At 40.1% G+C, this 19,731-nt stretch overlaps 1 protein-coding gene and 1 long non-coding RNA gene across 4 annotated transcripts in view; one reads left to right on the top strand and one right to left on the bottom strand.

The window, feature by feature from the left end:
* FGGY (FGGY carbohydrate kinase domain containing) overlaps positions 1-11,206 on the bottom strand; it is a 483,924-nt gene extending 472,718 nt beyond the window's left edge. Inside the window, exon 1 of one of the 3 annotated variants that reach the window (XM_043461161.1) lies at positions 11,091-11,206. The gene's annotated coding sequence lies outside the window, so the exon portion shown is untranslated. Of the gene's footprint in view, positions 1-10,835; positions 11,008-11,090 lie in introns of those variants that run through there. The other 2 variants (XM_043461164.1, XM_043461163.1) reach the window with 2 other exon arrangements.
* An 82-nt stretch (positions 11,207-11,288) lies between these two features.
* Positions 11,289-19,731, top strand: part of LOC122436908 — a 273,990-nt gene continuing 265,547 nt past the window's right edge. Inside the window, exons 1-2 of the long non-coding RNA XR_006268152.1 lie at positions 11,289-11,457; positions 12,179-12,239. This is a non-coding gene — a long non-coding RNA (uncharacterized LOC122436908). The remainder of the gene's footprint in view (positions 11,458-12,178; positions 12,240-19,731) is intronic.

The following is a 19,731-nucleotide window of genomic DNA, read 5'->3' as shown; positions in this document are numbered from 1 at the left end:
CAGCCAAGCAACATCATAACCAAACTGTTCAAGACCAATAGTAAAAAGTAGAGAAATCTTAAAAGCAGTCACAGTGGAGATAGCAAATTATGCAAAAAGAAAAGAAAAAAGAAAAAAATGTGAGAATGTCAACAGAAATAATGCAAGCTATGAGACAGCAAAGCAAGATTTGAATAACTAGAAGAAAATACGTTACACTAGAATTCTTTATCCTGTGGGAAAAAGAATCGTTCAAAACTGAAGCTGAAATAAAGATTTTTTTGAGACATACCAAAGATGTCATACCAAAATTCATCATCAGAGAAAAAAAAAACAAAACAAAACATCTGTGGCTTCCCTGGTGGTCCAGCGGTTAAGACTCTGCTGTTCCACTGCAGAGGGTGTGGGTTCTATCCCTAGTTGGGAAAGTTCCACATGCCTCAAGGTGTGGACCAAAAAACAAAAAGAAAAAAAGATCAAAATTTCTCAGCAGCAGAACTGTACCACAAGAAGTGGGAGAAAATAATATCTCATGGAAATCTGGATCCATAAAATAAAAGGAAGAGCATAAAAGTAACTATCTGGGTATATATACACTTTTTAAAAAGTTCTGAATGTCTTAAAAAGATAATTGACTGCTTAAAACTAAAATAGTGACCATATATTGTGGGGTTTCAATATACGCAGAAGTAAAATGTATTGTATAACATAAACAGCAGTAGTACAAAAGCTATGAGGCAAGCATTAGAAATACATCGCTGTATAGTCTTTTTAATTTATTTTTAATTGGAGGATAACTGCTTTAAAATATTGTGCTGGTTTCTGCCATACATCAACATGAATCAGCCACAGGTACATGTATGTCCCCTCCCTCCTGAAACTCCATCCCACCTTTCCACCTCCATCCCACCCCTCGAGGTTGTCACAGAGCACTGGATTTGAACTTTCTCTGTCACACAGCAAACATCCACCGGCTATCTAATTTTACATATGGTTTTATATTACATATGAAGTGGGATACTACCACTTGAAAGTTGACTCTGATAAATTAAAGATGTATACTATAAACTTTTAAGCAGCCACTAAAATATCTGAAAAAAAGGATATGCTTAATTAGCCAATAAAGGAGGAAAAAAATAGAATTAAAAAAATAAATAATCCAAAAGTAGGCAGAGAAAGAGAACAAAAAACAGATGGAACAAATAGAAAAGAAAAAAGCAACATGCTATGTTTAAAACAAACCATAGGAATTACATTATACATAGTCCAAACACCCTAATTAAAAGGCAGACATTTTTATGTCTTGCCTTGTTAAGCTGCCTATAAAAAGCCCATTTTAAATATAAGGAAACAAACAGGTTAAAAAGGAAAAGCAGGAAAAAGATATACCATAAAAGAATAATCAAAAGAGAGCTAGACTTTGCTATATTAGTATAACACTAACTAGATTTTAAAGCAAAAATATTACCAGGAATAATGATTCAGTAGATATTGAAGAAAAATGGCATCAGAAATTATGAAATAATAAAGTTGATTCACCAACATGACCTAAAAATCCCAAATATTAATCCACCTAATAACAGAGTGCCAGAATACCTAAAGCAAAATCTGATAGAACTGCAAGGAGAAACGTGTATGTCTACAATTATCATGAGAGATTTAAATGTGCCAGTCTCAATAATTGGTAGAACAGGTAAATAGAAAATCAGCAAGCACATAATACATACCAGTAGTCAATAAAGCTAACTGACATGTAAAAAGCACATTTCCCAACAAGTGTAGAATATATTTTTTCTTTTCAAGAGCACATGTAATACTTATTAGGTTGGTACAAACGTAATTGTAGTTTGGGACTATGAATTTTAAATTATAACTAGGCTCAAACACATCTTTATAAATCAAGGTAGGAACCATTATAGTCAACACATTTTTGCCATTGAGAAATAAGTTTGTTTATTCCTGTAGCATAAAAATCTATGCTTTAGAATTTGACAAAATCTTGGAAAGTATTTTCTGCCTCCTGCTGGTTGTGGAAGCATTTTCCCTGAAAAAAGTTTTCTAGATGCTTGAAGAAGTGGTAGTCAGTTGGCAACAGGTCAGGTGAATATGGCAGATGACGCAAAACTTTATAGTCCAACTGTTCAACTTCTGAAGTGCTGACTGTGTGACATGTGGTCGGTGTTCTTCTGGAGAAGAGGGTCCTTTCCTTCGACTGATACCAGCTGCAGGCATTGCAGTCTTTGGTGCAACTCATCGATCTGCTCAACATACTTCTCAGATGTAATGGTTTCACTGGAATTCAGGAAGCTAAAGGACATCACCAGATGGCCAACACCGAAATCAGACTGATTAAATTCTTTGCAACTAAAGAGGGAGAATTTCTATACAATCAGCAAAAACAAGACCAGGGACTGACTGTGGCTCAGATCATGAACTCCTTATTGCCGAATTCAGATTGAAATTGAAGAAAGTGGGGAAAAACCACTAGACCATTCAGGTATGACCTAAATCAAATTCCTTATGATTATACAGTGGAAGTGAGAAATAGATTTAAGGAACTAGATTTGATAGACAGAGTGCATGATGAACTATAGACGGAGGTTCATGACATTGTATAGGAGACAGGGATCAAGGCCATCCCCAAGAAAAAGAAATGCAAAAAAGCAAAATGGCTGTCTGAGGAGGCCTTACAAATAGCTGTGAAAAGAAAAGAAATGAAAAGTAAAGGAGAAAAGGAAAGATAAACCCATCTGAATGCAGAGTTCCAAAGAATAACAAGGAGAAATAAGAAAGCCTTCCTCAGTGATCAATGCAAAGAAATAGAGGAAAACAATAGAATGGGAAAGACTAGAGATCTCTTCAAGAAAATTAGAGCTACCAAGGGAACCTTTCATGCAAAGATGACCACAATAAAGGACAGAAATGATACGGACCTAACAGAAGCAGAAGATATTAAGAACCGGTGGCAAGAATACACAGAACTGTACAAAAAAGATCTTCATGACCCAGACAATCACAATGGTGTGATCACTCACCTAGAGCCAGACATCTTGGAATGTGAAGTCAAGTGGGCCTTAGGAAGCATCACTACAAACAAAGCTAGTGTAGTGATGGAATTGTGATGGAATTCCAGTTGAGCTATTTCAAATCCTAAAATATGATGCTGTGAAAGTGCTTCACTCGATATGCCAGCAAATGTGTAAAACTCAGCAGTGGCCACGGGACAGGAAAAGGTCAGTTTTCATTCCAATCCCTAAGAAAGGCAATGCCAAAGAATGCTCAAACCACCACACAATTGCATTCATCTCACACATTAGCAAAGTAATGCTCAAAATTCTCCAAGCCAAGCTTCAGCAATATATGAACCATGAACTTCCAGATGTTCAAGCTGGTTTTAGAAAAGGCAGAGGAACCAGAAATCAAATTGCCAACATCCACTGGATCATCGGAAAAGCAAGAGAGTTCCAGAAAAACATCTATTTCTGCTTTATTGATTATGCCAAAGCCTTTGACTATGTGGATCACAATAAACTGTAGAAAATTCTGAAAGAGATAGGAATACCAGACCACCTGACCCACCTCTTGAGAAATCTGTGTAGGTCAGGAAGCAACAGTTAGAACTGGACATGGAACAACAGACTGGTTCCAAATAGGAAAAGGAGTACGTCAAGGCTGTATATTGTCACCTTGCTTATTTAACTTACGTGCAGAGTACATGATGAGAAATGCTGGGCTGGAAGAAGCACAAGCTGAAATCAAGATTACTGGGAGAAGCATCAATAACCTCAGATATGCAGATGACACCACCCTTATGGCAGAAAGTGAAGAAGAACTAAAGAGCTTCTTGATGAAAGTGAAAGTGAAAAAGTTGATGTAAAGCTCAACATTCAGAAAACTAAGATCATGGCATCCGGACCCATCACTTCATGGCAGATAGATGGGGAAAGAGTGGAAACAGTGGCTGACTTTATTTTTGGGGGCTCCAAAATCACTGCATGATTGCAGCCATGAAATTAAAAGATGTTTACTCCTTGGAAGGAAAGTTATGACCAACCTAGGCAGCATATTAAAAAGCAGAGACATTACTTTGTCAACAAAGTACATCTAGTCAAAGCTGTGGTTTTTCCAGTAGTCATGTATGGATGTGAGAGCTGGACTATAAAGAAAGCTGAGCACTGAAGAATTGATGCTTTTGAACTGTGGTGTTGGAGAAGACTCCTGAGAGTCCCTTGGACTGCAAGGAGACCCAGCCAGTCCATCCTAAAGGAGATCAGACCTGAACATTCATTGGAAGGACTGATGCTGAAGCTGAAATTCCAATACTTTGGCCACCTGATGCGAAGAGCTGACTCATTTGTAAAGTCCCTGATGCTGGGAGGGATTGGGGGCAGGAGGAGAAGGGGCTGACAGAGAATGAGATGGTTGGATGGTATCACCAACTCAATGGACATGAGTCTGGGTAAACTCCAGGAGTTGGTGATGAACAGGGAGGCCTAGAATGCTGCAGCCCATGGGGTTGCAGAGAGTCGGACATGACTGAGCGACTGAACTGAACTGAAATGAAAGTAAATCAAACCAGCAGCAGACCACCAAACAGTGACCATGACCTTTTTCTGGTACAAGTTTGGCTTTGGAAAGTCTTTGAAGTTTCTTCTTGGTCCGACCTCTGAGCTAGTCACCTCTGGTTGTCATATAAAATCCAGTTTTCATCACACATCACAATCCAATCGAGAAATGGTTTGTTGCTGTTGCATACAGTAAGAGAAGACGACACTTCAAAATGATAATTTTTTTTCTTTTCGGTCAGCTCATGAGGCACACACTTATCAACCCTTTTCAGCTTTCCAATTTGCTTCAAATGCCGAATGAATGTAGGAGGTTGACAGTGAGATCTTGGGCAACTTTTCATGTAGTTTTAAGAGCATCAGCTTTGACGATCCTCTCAACAAGTCACTGTCAACTTTCCAATGGCTAGCCACTATGCTCCTCATCTTCAAGGCTCTCATCTCCTTCGCAAAACTTCTTGAACGAATACTGCTTATTATTCATTCGTTAGCAGTTCCTGAGCCAGATGTGTTGCTGATGCTGTGAGTTGTCTACGCTGCTTTATTACTCACTTTGAATTCGAATAAGCAAACCACTTGAATTCATTTTTTTTTATCTAACATCATTTCCCTAGTCTAAAATAAATATAAAATAAACAGTAAGTAGTAAGTCATTAACAAAAAAATAAAGTGAGAAATGTGCATTAAAATGATGTATAACATAACCACATTTAAGAATGTATTCCAGTATCAAACAGCAAAGTTTAACACTGTAGAACCGCAAGTACTTTTGCACCAACCTAATACAAAGACAGACCACATTCTGGGCCATAAAACAAGTCTCAAAAAGTTTAAAAAATTCAAATAAAAAAAAAATTCAAAAAAAAAAAATTCAAATCATATAAACTACTTTCTGTGACTTAAATGGAACTAAATTATAAATCAATAATAGATATGTGGAACATCCTCAAATATTTGGAGACCAATTGACAGACCCACTTCTATAAACCATAGGTCAAAAAGACACTTTAAAAAACTAGAAAATGTATTCACTGAATGAAAATAAAAACAACAAAACTTGTGGGATGCAGCTGAAGCCATACTTAAAAATTTACAGCCTCAAATGCCTATACTAGAAAAGACATCTCAAGTAAATGACCTTTATTTCTACTTTAATACATTAGAAAAAAAAGAGTAACAGAGACCCAAAGTTAGCAGAAGAAAGAAAATAAAATTTAGGGTAAGTATCAATAAATTAAAAAATAATAAAGAGAATAAATGAAAACAAAAAGCTGACTCTTTCAGAAGATCCAAAATATTAATAAATTTCTGGCAAGAATGATCAAGAAAATAAAGAGAAAAGAGACAAATAACCAGTATTCAGAATGAGGGAAATTAAATTACAACAGATTCTATAAATGTTTAAATGATAATAAAAGTATTATGAGCACCTTAGATGATATGTACAGATTCCTTGAAATTTATTAATAGAAACTATCAAACCTCACTCAAGAAGAAACAGATAATCTGCACAATCCTCTATTACTAAGTCAATTGACTTTTCTGTCTCCTCCATTAAAAAAAAAAAACAAAACACCCAATGGCTTCACTCATCACTTCTACCAAACATCTGAGAAAAGAAACAATGTCAATGCTACATGAACCCTTAATAGAAAACTGAAGAGAAAGAAATATTTCCCTGCTCATTCTATGAGGCCACAATTATCTTGATAACAAAACTTAAAAAACAATATAAAGAAAGAAAATTATATCATTACCAAATATTAACACAGATAATCTTAAAATTTTAGCAAATAGAATCCAACAAAATATAAAAAGTATAATAGGTCCTGGCCAAGTGGGATCTACCTCAGTAATACAAAGTTAATTTAACATTAAAAAAAAAAAAATCAATGAATGTAACTGACCATATTAACAGTCTTTGAAAAAATTATTATCTCAATAGTTACAGAAAAAAGCAACTGACAAAACATTACACCCATTCTTCACTTAAAAAAATTAAAGAAACCTCTCAGCACAGGAGATTCTAGCCAGTGTACTATGGCAAGAAAAGTTAAGACATTCTCATTGAAAGGAAGAAGTAAAATTGTCTTTTTTCACAGATAATATGATCAGATAGACAATCTATCTGCAAAAATTTATTAGAACTAAATAAGTGATTTAGCAAGATGGCAAGATACATGGTCAATATATAAGTAGCAACAAACAATTGATGGCTGAAACCTAAAAGGACAACATTATTTTCAACAGCATCAAAAAATGTGAACTACCTACAGATAATCTGACAAAGATCCACCTACTGAAAGCTAAAAAAACACTGCTGGGAGAAAAAGGAAAACCTAAATAAATGAACAGATTCTGTCCAAGGGTAGAAAACAAAATTTAAGACGTCAATTCTCTCTCCAAATTAATGTATAGATTAAACTAAATTGCAATTAAAATCTAAGCAGGGCTTTATTTTGAAATGATATTAAAATTAATATGGAAATGTAACAGATGTAGAATAACCAAAACAACTTTAAAAACAAAAAAGTTGAAGGATATTCTACCTGACTTTCATATCTATTACAAAGCTATAGTCATCAAAACTAAGTGGTAACAACATTAAAATAGACAAAGAAATCAATGTAATGAAGTAAAACATCCAGAAATGGGTCCACATATACACATGGTAAACTGATTCTGTTCCAAGGTACAAAGACACTTCATGAGAGACAGGATAGGCTTTTTATCAAATGGTACTGGAACAGCTGATACCATATGCAAAAAAATAAAGCTTGTCCATATCTTGTTCTACAGGTTAACATAAAATAGATTCTGGATGTAATATAAAATAATAAATAAAGCTTCTTAAAAAAAAATATGACAAACTTTCTGAGATCTCAGACTAGGCTCAACTTCTTAGATGCCAAAACCATGATCCATAAAAGAATAAACTGATAAAACGGACATCATTAAAATTACAAATTGATAAATTAAACTTAACCAAAATTAAGAACTCTGTTTTTCAAGATACCGTTAATAAAATGAAAATATAAGCCACAAAATGGGAGAAAGTTTTTCCAAATCACAACTATGATTAAAAACAAAAAAGAAAAAAAAAACTTGTAATGAGAATGTACATAAAAGCCTCTCAAAAATCAATAAAGAAATAGGTCTTTTTTTAAATGGACAAAAAATTTAATAAACACTTCAACCAAGATGTATGAAATATATATGGGGAAATAAGCACATGATAAGAAGCTTGAGATTATTAGTCATTAGGGAAGTACACATTAAAACCCCAGGAGAGAATTCCACATTAATAGAATAACTAAAATTTAAAAGTGACCACCGCAGTTGGGGCAAACTAGAATCACTCTGAAATACAGATTGAATGCATCTTAAAAAGTTAAATACACACCTACCATGTAAACTAGCCATTCCACGTCTAAGTATTTAACCAAGAGAAACAAAGGCTGCACAAAGCTATTGATACAAGTAATCACATCAGCTTTATGTGTAGTGGCCAAGAAGCAGTAAATAATTCAAATGTAATTCAAATGTCCATGAACAGGTTAATGGATAAACTAAATATGGCATAGTTGTACAATGGAATACCACTCAGAAAAACAAAACAAAAACTATGTATGCACATACCACCTGGACAAATCTCAAGAGGATCATGCTAAAGAAAAGTCACCATACATAAAAGATACATATTGTATGACCCTACAGATAAAATTTCTAAAAAAGTTTAAATAATCTATCCTGACAGAAAGCAGCTCACTGGTTCTTGGAGGGAATTAGAAAAAGGCACAAGAAATCAACGGGGGTATAAGAAATGCTCATTAACTTGATTGTGATGACAGTGTCATGGGTAATATTAAAACTTCTCAAATTAGACACTTTATATATGTACAGTTTACCATATGCCAGGTATACCTCAATAAAGCTGCTGAAAAATATCCCAGTGGGTGAATGCCTTTTCTTTTCCAGGGTACCCTGACTGCTATATTCTTTCCTCATCTCCTACATTCAATCAGTAATTAATTCTTAATCATTCTATTATAATCCTTCTCTTCTAGTCCCATAACTATGCTAACCCATCTCTCACCTGTGTTAAAATAGTCTCTTCAGTCCTCACCACTTCAATTCATTTGCCACCTTGCAGCCAGAATTAACTTTCTAAAACACATCCCTGAGTGTCAGTCACTTCAACAGCTGCTGCTTGCTCTAGAGATACATTTCAATCTCCTTAACCTGATTCACCTGACCCTCCCTGAGCTGGCCTTTGCACTCTCCCCATCCTCCTTTTTGGTGATTTCCCACTTCACCCTCTCCTGTCTGCCCATAATCAGCAGTGCACCAGCCTTGTATAGCTTTGCCCATGCTGTCCCAAGTCAGATAATCCACTTTCCTTTGTCTTTCTCCAGCCCAGTCATACTGAAGCTTTGCAACTCTCCAGTTGGGTATTATCTCCTCTGAGCCTATAGTGGGCCATTTGGACTTCTCTCATTGATTTTTATTGGAGTGTAGTTGATTAACAATGTTGTGTTAATTTCAGGTCTACAGCAAAGTGAATCAGCAATATCCACTCTTCTTTTTAAATTTTTTTCCCATACAGGCCATTAGAGGAGAATCTTCTTATATCCTGCTACAGCACCAATCTCACTATCATCTAATCTCCTTGGCCAGACTAGACAGAAGCAGAATGGATGAAAGCTTGAAAGCAAAGACCAATCCTTGCTTTCCCAGAGCCTACCACAGTGTGCAGGCCCAGAGCACATTCCCAAATCAGTGAACAAACAAATGAACGCAAGAGCTGGTCTGGGTGACCTCCTCTAACATAATCTGAGTGGACGCTAAATTCCACCTTATAAAAATAGGGGCAGGTAAGAGGCTGAATACTCTCTGTAGTACATTCTGGTAAAATAATTATTTCAAATATTTTGGGGTGGGGGTGGGGAAGATTCACTACCTGAAACTGTTTTCAGAACCAGCTGATAACAGATGGTGATTTGAACTAAGTGAAGTAGGTTAGGGAAAGGGAACCAGATTCCAGGAAAAAACAAGGTCCACAGTAACAATTAACACAGACTGGAAGAAGGTCCAGTCTCCGCCCAGTAAACTTAACTTCACCCAGAAAGACACAGATCTCCACCCTCTGGGTTAGTTCCTTCTCCCAATACACATGTTTTGACTTCCAAATCCAGCAGGGAGGCTCCCTTTCCCTCAAAATCAATCTCCAGGCCTTCTTACCCTCTGGGTTCCTTTAATCATCCTTAATAAAGAGTTTTCTGAGCCTGCCACCAGGAAGTCCTCCTTAGCTGATACCTCCAAGAGTCAGGCCAGTGGCCACCAGGTCAAAAACCAAAGACAGGACCTCATTAACAGGAGACTCCCAGAAGACCAGGAGGCAGCCAGAAGGCTGGAAGACCCAGCCGGCAACTTAAGAAGTATAACTTCAGGATGCACATTTGGTGGATTATAGGGAAGAGGGGAAAAGCAAGCAAAATAAAACAGAACTCTACCCTCTATACACCAGCCACAAAATAAAAGGCAGCCTGCCTTCTATCTCACTGCTCTGAGATTCAAAAGCATCATCACTTCCTCTCCCTAACACCGTATTTTAAAAATGAATCTAATGATGACTGCTTTTCAATATTTTGGAAATGACTCTTTAGAGAGGAAATCAGACTCTTTAGAGACAAATGTTAAGACATGAAAAGTGCTTTAGTGGAACGTAGTCAAGGATTAGGGAAATTCACCATTTTGCATCTTGTTCTTAAAAAGAAAGGTCATTAATAAAAATGGAAAGATACTCCTAGGCCATTTCTACCCAGGATAACTGTAGCCAAAGAGCATTATACCATCTAATCTAAACTGCGCCTCAAATATTATCATAAGTTGCTGAAAGCGTTGAAAGCTACAAGCAACACAGGTTTTAAAATGCCTTACAGTAGCCAGATTGAAATTAAAAGGCTCAAAAATGCCTAGGTGAAAGTAGCTCAGTCGTGTCCGACTCTTTGCGACCCCATGCACTATACAGTCCACGGAATTCTCCAGGCCAGAATACTGGAGTGGGTAGCCTTTCCCTTCTCCAGGGGATCTTTCCAACCCAGGGATCAAACCTCGGTCTCCCGCATTGCAGGCGGACTCTACCAGGAAATATCCTGAAATAATGTGGTAGAGGGCCCTGGGTGGATGGGGGAGAGAAAGCAAATTAACATAATTAACTGGATAGTGACTGCAGAGGACCCAGAGTTCCAGACATCTCAGGCAGCATGGGGGAATACAGTAAAGGCCCACCCGTCTCTTGAGTGGCCGGACGCCTCACCCAGGAGTGAACACAAGGGACTCAACAAGATCTCGGAGGCCAAGGGCCCGGCTGGCGCTGGCGTTAAGGCTCAGGGGGTCAGAGGAGGAAGTGCAGCGGCGACTGCGGGAAAGGGGAGGGAGGCTTGGGCCAGATACGCTCTCTGGTTGGAGAACATTCGCGCTGCGAGCCTGCGCTTCTGTTAAAGCCCCTGGTACACGCGTGGGACTGAGAGGAGGGTCACTTACTTGTCCAATCTGAAATTACATTTTAGCTATCAGGGCTCTGCAGGTTGCCAAGCGGAGCACCACCGAGCCTGGACTGGGCGGTCCACCGCAGCAGCTGAGGCCCCGCCCCGCGCGCGGCCCCGCCCCCTCGGGCCCTTGTAAAGAGTGCCGCGATTGGCCCTTTGAACCGGGCCGGGGATTGGCCCCCGCCTGCTCCTGCGGTCTAGCGGCCCGGGCGAGTGGTGTGAACCTCCGTCTCTAACAGGTTCTTCCACCCTCTCAGGGACTTTTAAGGCCTGAAGTGGGCGGTGTCCTCTCAGGCCGCGAGTTTTCTGCTCTGCAGGCTCTTCTAGCAGAATTTTTCCACGCAAACTCTCCGTAGCCGCTGGTGGGTATGTGTGTCCTGTGTGTATCCTGTAACTTTGCGTTTCAACAGTGCACCAGGACTCATGCAGACAGTTGCTAAAATAAAGTGGTGGTGATTTAGTCGCTAAGTCGTGTTCGATTCTTGCGACCCCATGGACTGTGGCCTGCCAGGCTCCTCTGTCCATGGGATTCTCCAAGGCAAGAATACTGGAGTGGGTTGCCATTTCCGTCTCCAGGGCATCTTCCTGACCCAGGAATCGAACCTGGGTCTCCTGCATTACAGGCAGAGTCTTTACCGACTAAGCTAAGAGGGAAGCCCTTTAATTACTGTTTATCAAATGTTTTTAGTTTGTGCCAGATCCTATTCCTGATACTTTATTTAAATTTACTCATCTAATTTTGTGAGCAACCATCAGAAGAAGTGTCACAGTTTATAAATCTACAAATGGGTCCCAGCCTCTAAGGAAATTACAGTCTGGTGGGTCCTGGATACACATATCTCACTTAATGTTCACTATCCTTACATTTCCAGTTAGCTAGGTCCTATTTGTCCCTAGTTTATAGATGGAGGGAGTCTGAAACGTTTTTCAGCTTGTTTTGAAATACCCAGTAAGTAGCAGGAGGGAAGATTCCACAAACTTAGCTTAAACCTGAGCCACGTATTTTGAAAACTCAGGCTCCCAAGCTGATGGGACTGGCATTTGGAAGGAAATTTATCAAGCCTAAATTCTTTATTTTCCTAGAAAAGGAGACTGAGGCACAGTAAAAGGAAGTGATTGTCCAAGGACATGCCGGCTCTGAGAGGTAAGCCTAGGTAATCACTGTGCTTTCACTGAACTGGAGTGTGTGCCATGTGTGTGATAGTCACTCTGCTCTACTCATAACTACCCCAAATACATGTTCTTCTCTTGGTCTTACAGGTGAGGATACTGGCTCAGTGAGGCTGAGGCCGCGTGATTAGTTCCTAGGGCTCCTGGGTTGGGGTTGTCAGGAGGAAGTTCTTTTCTACCCTCCTTGGTTCTTCTGGCTAATCTAAGAATTAAATTTACAGATCAATGGGAGAAAACCAAATGAAAGTTTAATCACATATGTACATGGGAAAGACCCAGTAAAACTGAGTAACTGAAAAACCATCCTCAACTAAGGATTAAAAAAAAAAAAGACAAAGATGTTGGGGGTAGTGGTTTGAGTTTTCAGAAGGGAGGAAGGCAGTTTACATGAAGATGGAAAAGAAAATGTTTAGTAAACAAATGTTTTCAGGATGCGCAGAGACAGTAGGACACAGAACAGAATTAGAAAAAAAAAAAAAAAACCTTCCAGGTTTCTCCCAGTCTACCATACCTAGTTCATACTATAGTTATCTATGATAGCTTCTTGGAAGAGGTTCCCTATTTACATTCTTTAGGCAGCTAAGTGGGGGGACATCAGAGTTTTTTCCTGAGTCTTCTTGGGCTTTGAATTTTTTCAGCTCTAAATAATTTGCATGCCAAAGAGACATTTTGGGGTGGCAACTCTAGCCCCCACTACAGGGTCATTTTCTTTGTTCTACACCATGACTGTTCACCTTCATTTCCAACAAATAGCCAAAGCTTAACCATGTACTCTTTGGCAATGTGGGAAGTACTAGGATCTGGTTCTCAGCACCTGTGTGAATCATAATGTATCAATACAATAGGAATAATAATATTAAGACTTTTCATCTTACCTTTCCAGAGTATTGTGATGAGTAAATAAGGTAATAAATATAGAAATACTTGGTGAAGTGTTAGAAGCTGAACACATGTAAGATGGCTTCTGAACTTTCCTCAGTTGTACCTCAGGAATAGAATAAATGAATATACTGATTGCCATAGGAACTATGGCAGGAGATCTCATCTTGGTGTGTGACCCAGTGTGCCTTAGCTTGCCAATCCCTGATTTATTACATTCTGATGTCCCATCACAAAAGTGCATCAGAATAAAAATATACTACAGGGTCTAGGGGGACTGTGACATCACAGGCATCTGTACGCTGTTGACTAGTATAAAGCTAGTGAGTGACAGTGAGATCCAAAAGAAAGAAAGATGCCTAAATTGATAATCATGAGATCTGGACACTCAGTTCAAATCTGCCCTGAAACCAGACTTATATCCTGAACCAACCCCAGTTGCCTAAGTTTCTTATATATTGGGACCAAATAATGGCAAATATTATCCATACTTTCCCATTTTGTGGTTATATACATAACCATAACTTGAAAGCTGCGAGTGTTATCCAGTTATGTGTACACTGCTTCACTTTAGGCGGGGTTATAGCCTCCTTCAGCTCCCTATCCTTACCTCTATCATGGAACTAAAATGTATCAAATGCTTAGTAGTTATTAGTGCACCTGTTTATTTCCACTCAGCATAAAGGATTATCGTGTTGCATTGGATTAAAAGACTCAATTATTGGAAAGTCTTGACTTCCACTCTAGATTATTGGCAGGCAATGTGGGGATCATGCAGAGTCATTGTCCAGTAGACAGGTCACAAGTCACATCAGTGGCGCAGCACATCAGATTTAAATGAGACAGAAAGAGCTGGGTTGTGAAACTGGAACCAGCTGAACTGGAAATTTGTGTAATTTCCTTCCTGTTCAGAGACTATTATGTGCAACATCAGGAGGCAGACAGGAGACCTGGTGCTCTCCCTGGTGATCCATGGTGACCTTCTGATGCTCCAACTGCACTCTCTGAAAGCTTTTCTAACTAACCACCCCCTCCCCACTACAGAGAAGACATGTTTTCCCTGAGATTCTTAGAGTCATGGCACAGAAATAGGTATGGTTATTCATTTATTCATTAATTCAGACATTTATGTATTCACACATCTAACAGAGATTGAGAGACTGTTTTTTTTCCATTTATATATTTATTTTAATTGGAGGATAGTTACTTTACAATATTGTCATGGTATTTGCCATACATCAGTATGAATCAGCCACAGGCACACATGTGTCCCCTCTGTCTTGAACCTCCCTTCTGCATCATTCCCTATCCCATCCCTCCAAGTTGTCAGAGTACCAGCTTTGGGTGCCCTTCATCATACATCAAACTCCCACTGGTCATCTATTTTGCATATGCTAATGTATATGTTTCAATGCTATTCTCTCAAATCATCCCACCCTCTCCCTCTCCCATTGAGTCTAAAAGTCTGTTCTTTATGGAGATGGTGTTGAGAAGAACAGATATTGTCCATGTCATCATGGAACTGACAGTCACGAAACAGACATTCAACATATAAGCTTACAGATACATATATATATATATATATATATGGATCCATGTAGATGGATCCAGTTGCAGATAGGACAGGATGTGGGATACTATGACAGAGGGAATGTGATTTCAGTTGAAGTCTGAAATTGGTGATTCTGAGGAGCCTGGTGCATTACATACACTGAAGACCTAAGGGTCTTCAACAACCTTGTAAAGTGGCTACTATCACAACCACTGACAACTAGGGAAACTGAGGCTTAAGGGGAGATTATCTGATTGGCCTCAGGTTGCACTGTTAGTAAGCTTGGAGCAGGCGGTGCTCTTTCCACTGCTCTGCACTGCACAGCTCAAACCCAGAGGTTGCATTTTTCCAGCTTCCCCCTTTGCACACACTATGCCTCCTTCCACCTGGAAAGCCTGCCCCTCCATCCTTCTCTTGTTGGATTCATAATCTACCTTTAGCATCTAACTGAGGACCTGCTTCCTCAGCAGAGCTGCTTGGCAGGCCTCAACACATCGCTTGTTTTCTAAGCTTCTGCAATAGTCATCATATATTATTCATGTGGCCCTGGCCCTGAGACTCCTGGTAAAGTTCTTTCTCCTTACTCGCCTGCCCTGGTGCCCTTGTTAACAGTCCTGTGATTAGCACAAGGTCATCAAAGCAGACAGACCTGGGTTCTTCTCTCAGTCCTACTTGTTTGTTGAATAACCTGGAGAAGATTGCTTAACCTCTCTGTAGTTTCTTTGGAGAACAGTAATTTATTTCTTGAGATAGATCTTAAAACACATATCCCAGTGCTAAATGGATAGTACTTGGTCCTTGCTTCATAGTCTTATGTGCTGTGCTGTGCTTAGTCGCTCAGTCGTGTCTGACTCTTTTTGACCCCATGGACTGTAGCCCACCAGGCTCCTCTGTCCGTGGGGATTCTCCAGGCAAGAATACTGGAGTGGGTTGCCATGCCCTCCTCCAGGGGATCTTCCCAACCCAGGGATCAAACCCAGGTCTCCTGCACTGCAGGCGGATTCTTTACCATCTGAGCCTTCAGAGAAACCCCCAGGTGATTACCGAGATCAGAAGCCTATAGAGGGCAAGACCTATGCCTTCTACTTTACAGTCTCAGCAACTCTCACAGTGCTCTGTGAGAGCAGGTATCATGCTTGTGCTGTCGCTCAGCTGTGTCCGACTCTGTGATCCCTGTGGACTGTAGCCTGCCAGGCTCCTCTGTCCGTGGAATTTCCCAGGCAACATTACTGAAGTGGGTTTTCATTTTCTTCTCTAGGGGATCTTCCTGACCCAGGGATCGAACCCATATCTCTTACATTGGCAAGCAGGTTCTTTACCACTGTGTCACCTAGGTATCCTCAGGCAGGTATTTCACTGACATATAATTATGGCAGTGACAGCCCTTACCTGCCTCCTGGATCCCTCCCTTCTAATCAAACTTGTTCTCTCCTGTCTCTCTCGTTTTCTTTCTTTCTCAACTTAAGACTCCTTAAAGCCTCCCTTAAACTTGACCCTCTGGCCAGAACAGGTGCCACTGCATACACACTCTCTCTCCCAAATCCACACTGCCATCTCAGGAGGAAAATAACTGAAATAGTTTACTGGAGACCCAACAGATGGTCAGTAAGGGGAAACCATGGACCAGAGAAGCTGCCAAGCTCCTCATCTTGACCACCACCTAGAGCCATATTATATATACAACATCATGAGTTTGCTCAACCCTCTCCTCTAAAGGATGCCAGTAGCCCATTTCCAAAGATGAAAGAATGTTCCAACTTACTTTATTGCTTGCCCTCTGTCTGCCTGCCTTCATCATCTCTTCAGTCAACAAACATACACTGAATACTTGCTGAGTGCTGGGCCAGAGCTGTATGCTATCTAAAAACACAGAGAAAGTGCTAGGGGCACCCCATGGTGAGAAGAAGAGAGGGTACCAGGTGCAGGGGAAAGGAAGGATTGTGCTAACGTTGACCACACTGGCGCTGCACCTCCACCTGTGGTGTTGCAGGGGTTCCTCCCAACCACCCACCTGAGGGAGGAGGGACTCCAGCTGTAGGGACAGAGGTTCACAAACGTGGAGCCCCTTGCTGGAAGTCATCTATTGAAAGACTCCCCAGGCCCAACTGCTGAAGAGGGAGTTTCTGCTGAGCTAAAGGGGGCAGAGATGCTCATACTGGATATAAGGCTTTGGATGAATGCAAGTCCTAATCATCTCACTGGTTTCACCCTGCAGCACCAATTTGTCTTCCAGGTGTGAGTTGCTCACCCACTCCCTAGTTCCCAGACCTCACCATCCTAACCAGTTCTACACTACCTATATCCTTCTCCCTTAACATCTCCTGACTGCAACCCTACAGCCTCTTGGCCATGAGTCATTTTAACAAAAGTGCAAACTGTGTGATGAGCCATGACAACAATGTGCGACCCTAAACTCCAATGAGTGTTTTTCTACAATGAGGCAACAGGTGGGAGAAGAGAGTCCAGGACCATGAGATGATGACAAGCTTGCTGGAAGCACATAATGCCAGGCCCCAGGGACTGGGTCAGAGGAGGCCCCTGAAGCCTCTGTGGTATGTGGACTTCAGTTGGAAGAATGCTGCCATTCACTTCTCTAGAACCATGGCGTTTGGGAACCATTAGAGAACATTGGTTTGGGTAGTTTTCAAACTGCACCCCGTAGGAAGAGGCCTGCACAGCACAAAAGAAGCCGAATGGACTCACAGGCCTTCCATAATGCCCCCCACCTCTGCCAAGTTGTTCTTTTCTACAAGACAGTCAGTAAAAGGGAGCTGGTGGGGGCTGAAACCCAGTCCCTGCTCTGCCAGCCAGACTGTGGGCCTGTGAGGCTGCCCCACCCCAGCCAAGAGGGCAACTTTTCTGAATTTGCACAAAGTGCAGAATCATGTTGTTGTTGTTCTTTAGTTGCTTAGTCATGTCCAACTCTTTGCAACCCTCTGGATTGTAGCCCTCCAGACTCCTCTGTCCTTGGGATTTTCCAGGCAGGAATACTGGAGTGGATTCACTGTGACTCACATTGAATCAAGCTAAGTACTCACTGCCAGATGAATGGATAAAGATGTTGTATGTATATACCATGGAATACTACTTAGCCATTAAAAAGAATGAAATAATGTTTATAGCAACATGGATGGATCTAGGGATTATCATAACAAATGAAGTAAATCAGAAAGAGAAAGGCAAATACCGTATGATATCACATATATGGAATCTAAAACATGATACTAGTGAGTTTATCTACAAAACAGAAACAGACTCACAGACCTAAAGAGCAGACTTGTGGTTGCCAAGGGGAAGAGGTGTGGGGAGGAATGGATTAGGAGTGTCAGATTAGCTCATGCAAGATGTTTTATATAAAATGGATAAATAACAAGGTCCAACTGAATATCACAGGGAACATACCATGATAAACAATAATGGAAAAGAATATATACACGTATATGGTTAACTGAATTACTTTGCTGTACAGTAGAAATTAACATTGTAAATCAACTATACTTCAATTAAAAATTATTTTAAAAAGCAGTACATGATTAAAAATATGAAAAAACCTAAAGGAGATTTTCATTAAAAATTTATCTAAATCATGTCTAATTATATCTACAAGAGATTTTGTCAGTATTAATAAAAGCTTAAAAAACTTAGAAAGCATCCTCATGGCTTAATTGCCAATGCTGTTTCTTTCTAAGACATATGTAAATTAAGAGTTCAGCTGGTGGCCTCTTAACTTTGATGAAATAAGATACTGAAACCTGATGCCTCCCCCAGGACTTTCTTCCGGTTTCTTTATTTTCTAGCCTGTAGATAAGGTGTCATATCTGAGGGCATTCTGTGTAGAAACTGTGCTAAAGGCTTTACAAACATCCTCTCAAGTGTCTCACAGTAACCCTGTAGGAGACACCATTATCATACACTTCTAAGGCTGAAGAGACTGAGATATCTTGCCCGAGGTTAAACAGTTTACACCACTTCCTTTCTGAAATTAGTGGAGGATCACAAAATGAACTTTTCCCAGCCGAGATAAACGATAATGCATCAAGCTTCTGTCTCTTTTTTAAAAAATGAATTCTTATTGGAGTACATTTGCTTTACAGTGTTGTTAAGTGTCTATTATACAGCAAAATGAATCAGTCATACCCCTTTTTTTTATTTCCTTCCACAGAGCACTGAGTAGAGCTCCCTGTGCTATACAGTAGGTTCTCCTTAGTTATCTATTTTATACATAGTAGCATATATATGTAGCAATCCCAGTCTCCCAATTCATCCCACCCCGCCCCTTCCCCCCTTGGTATCCATATGTTTGATCTCTTAGGTCTGTCTCTATTTCTGCTTTGCAAATAAGATCATCTATACAATTTTTCTAGATTTCACATATATACTCCTTTGTCTTGGGACAGCACTGCAAGAGGTCGAGAGGTTTAGAACAGCCTCTCACATACACCCTGAGGAAGGCAGGCAGCACATGCAGTGGAACAAGAATAAGCTTTGAAATCAAACAGAACCAGGTAAATAACCTCAACTGTAACATATAGATTGTGTGATTTTGCACAGACTTGGTTGTCGGAGCCTCAGTTTCCTCTTCTGTAAATGGAACTGTTGATAGCTACATCCAAGAGTTGTGTGAGAATTAAGTAAGTTCACTCAGTTATTCACTCATTCAACAGATACCTGCAGAGTACTTACCTCACGCTAGTCACTGTGTGTAATATAAAATGAATACTATACAAAAGTCCCTAACAGCTGAATGGCTACATAGCAGACGCTCTGGGGGAATTTTATTGTTTTGTTTTTATTTTTCTGGATCAATTTCCCTCTTCTACTAGCACCTTATTTTTATATTTAGTCCCTTCCACTCCCAATCTAGGGGCTTCCCAGGTGGCACCAATGGTAAAGAACCCGCCTGCCCGTGCAAGAGACCTAAGAGACACAGGTTCGATCCCTGGGTAGGGAAGATCCCCTGGAGAAGGGCACAGCAACCCACTGCAGTATTCTTGCCTGGAGAATCCCATGGACAGAGGAGTCTCATGGGCTACCA

The sequence above is a fragment of the Cervus canadensis genome, chromosome 2, assembly GCF_019320065.1.
Source record: "Cervus canadensis isolate Bull #8, Minnesota chromosome 2, ASM1932006v1, whole genome shotgun sequence".
NCBI lineage: Eukaryota > Metazoa > Chordata > Mammalia > Artiodactyla > Cervidae > Cervus > Cervus canadensis.
This window is presented reverse-complemented; position numbering and strand designations above follow the sequence as displayed.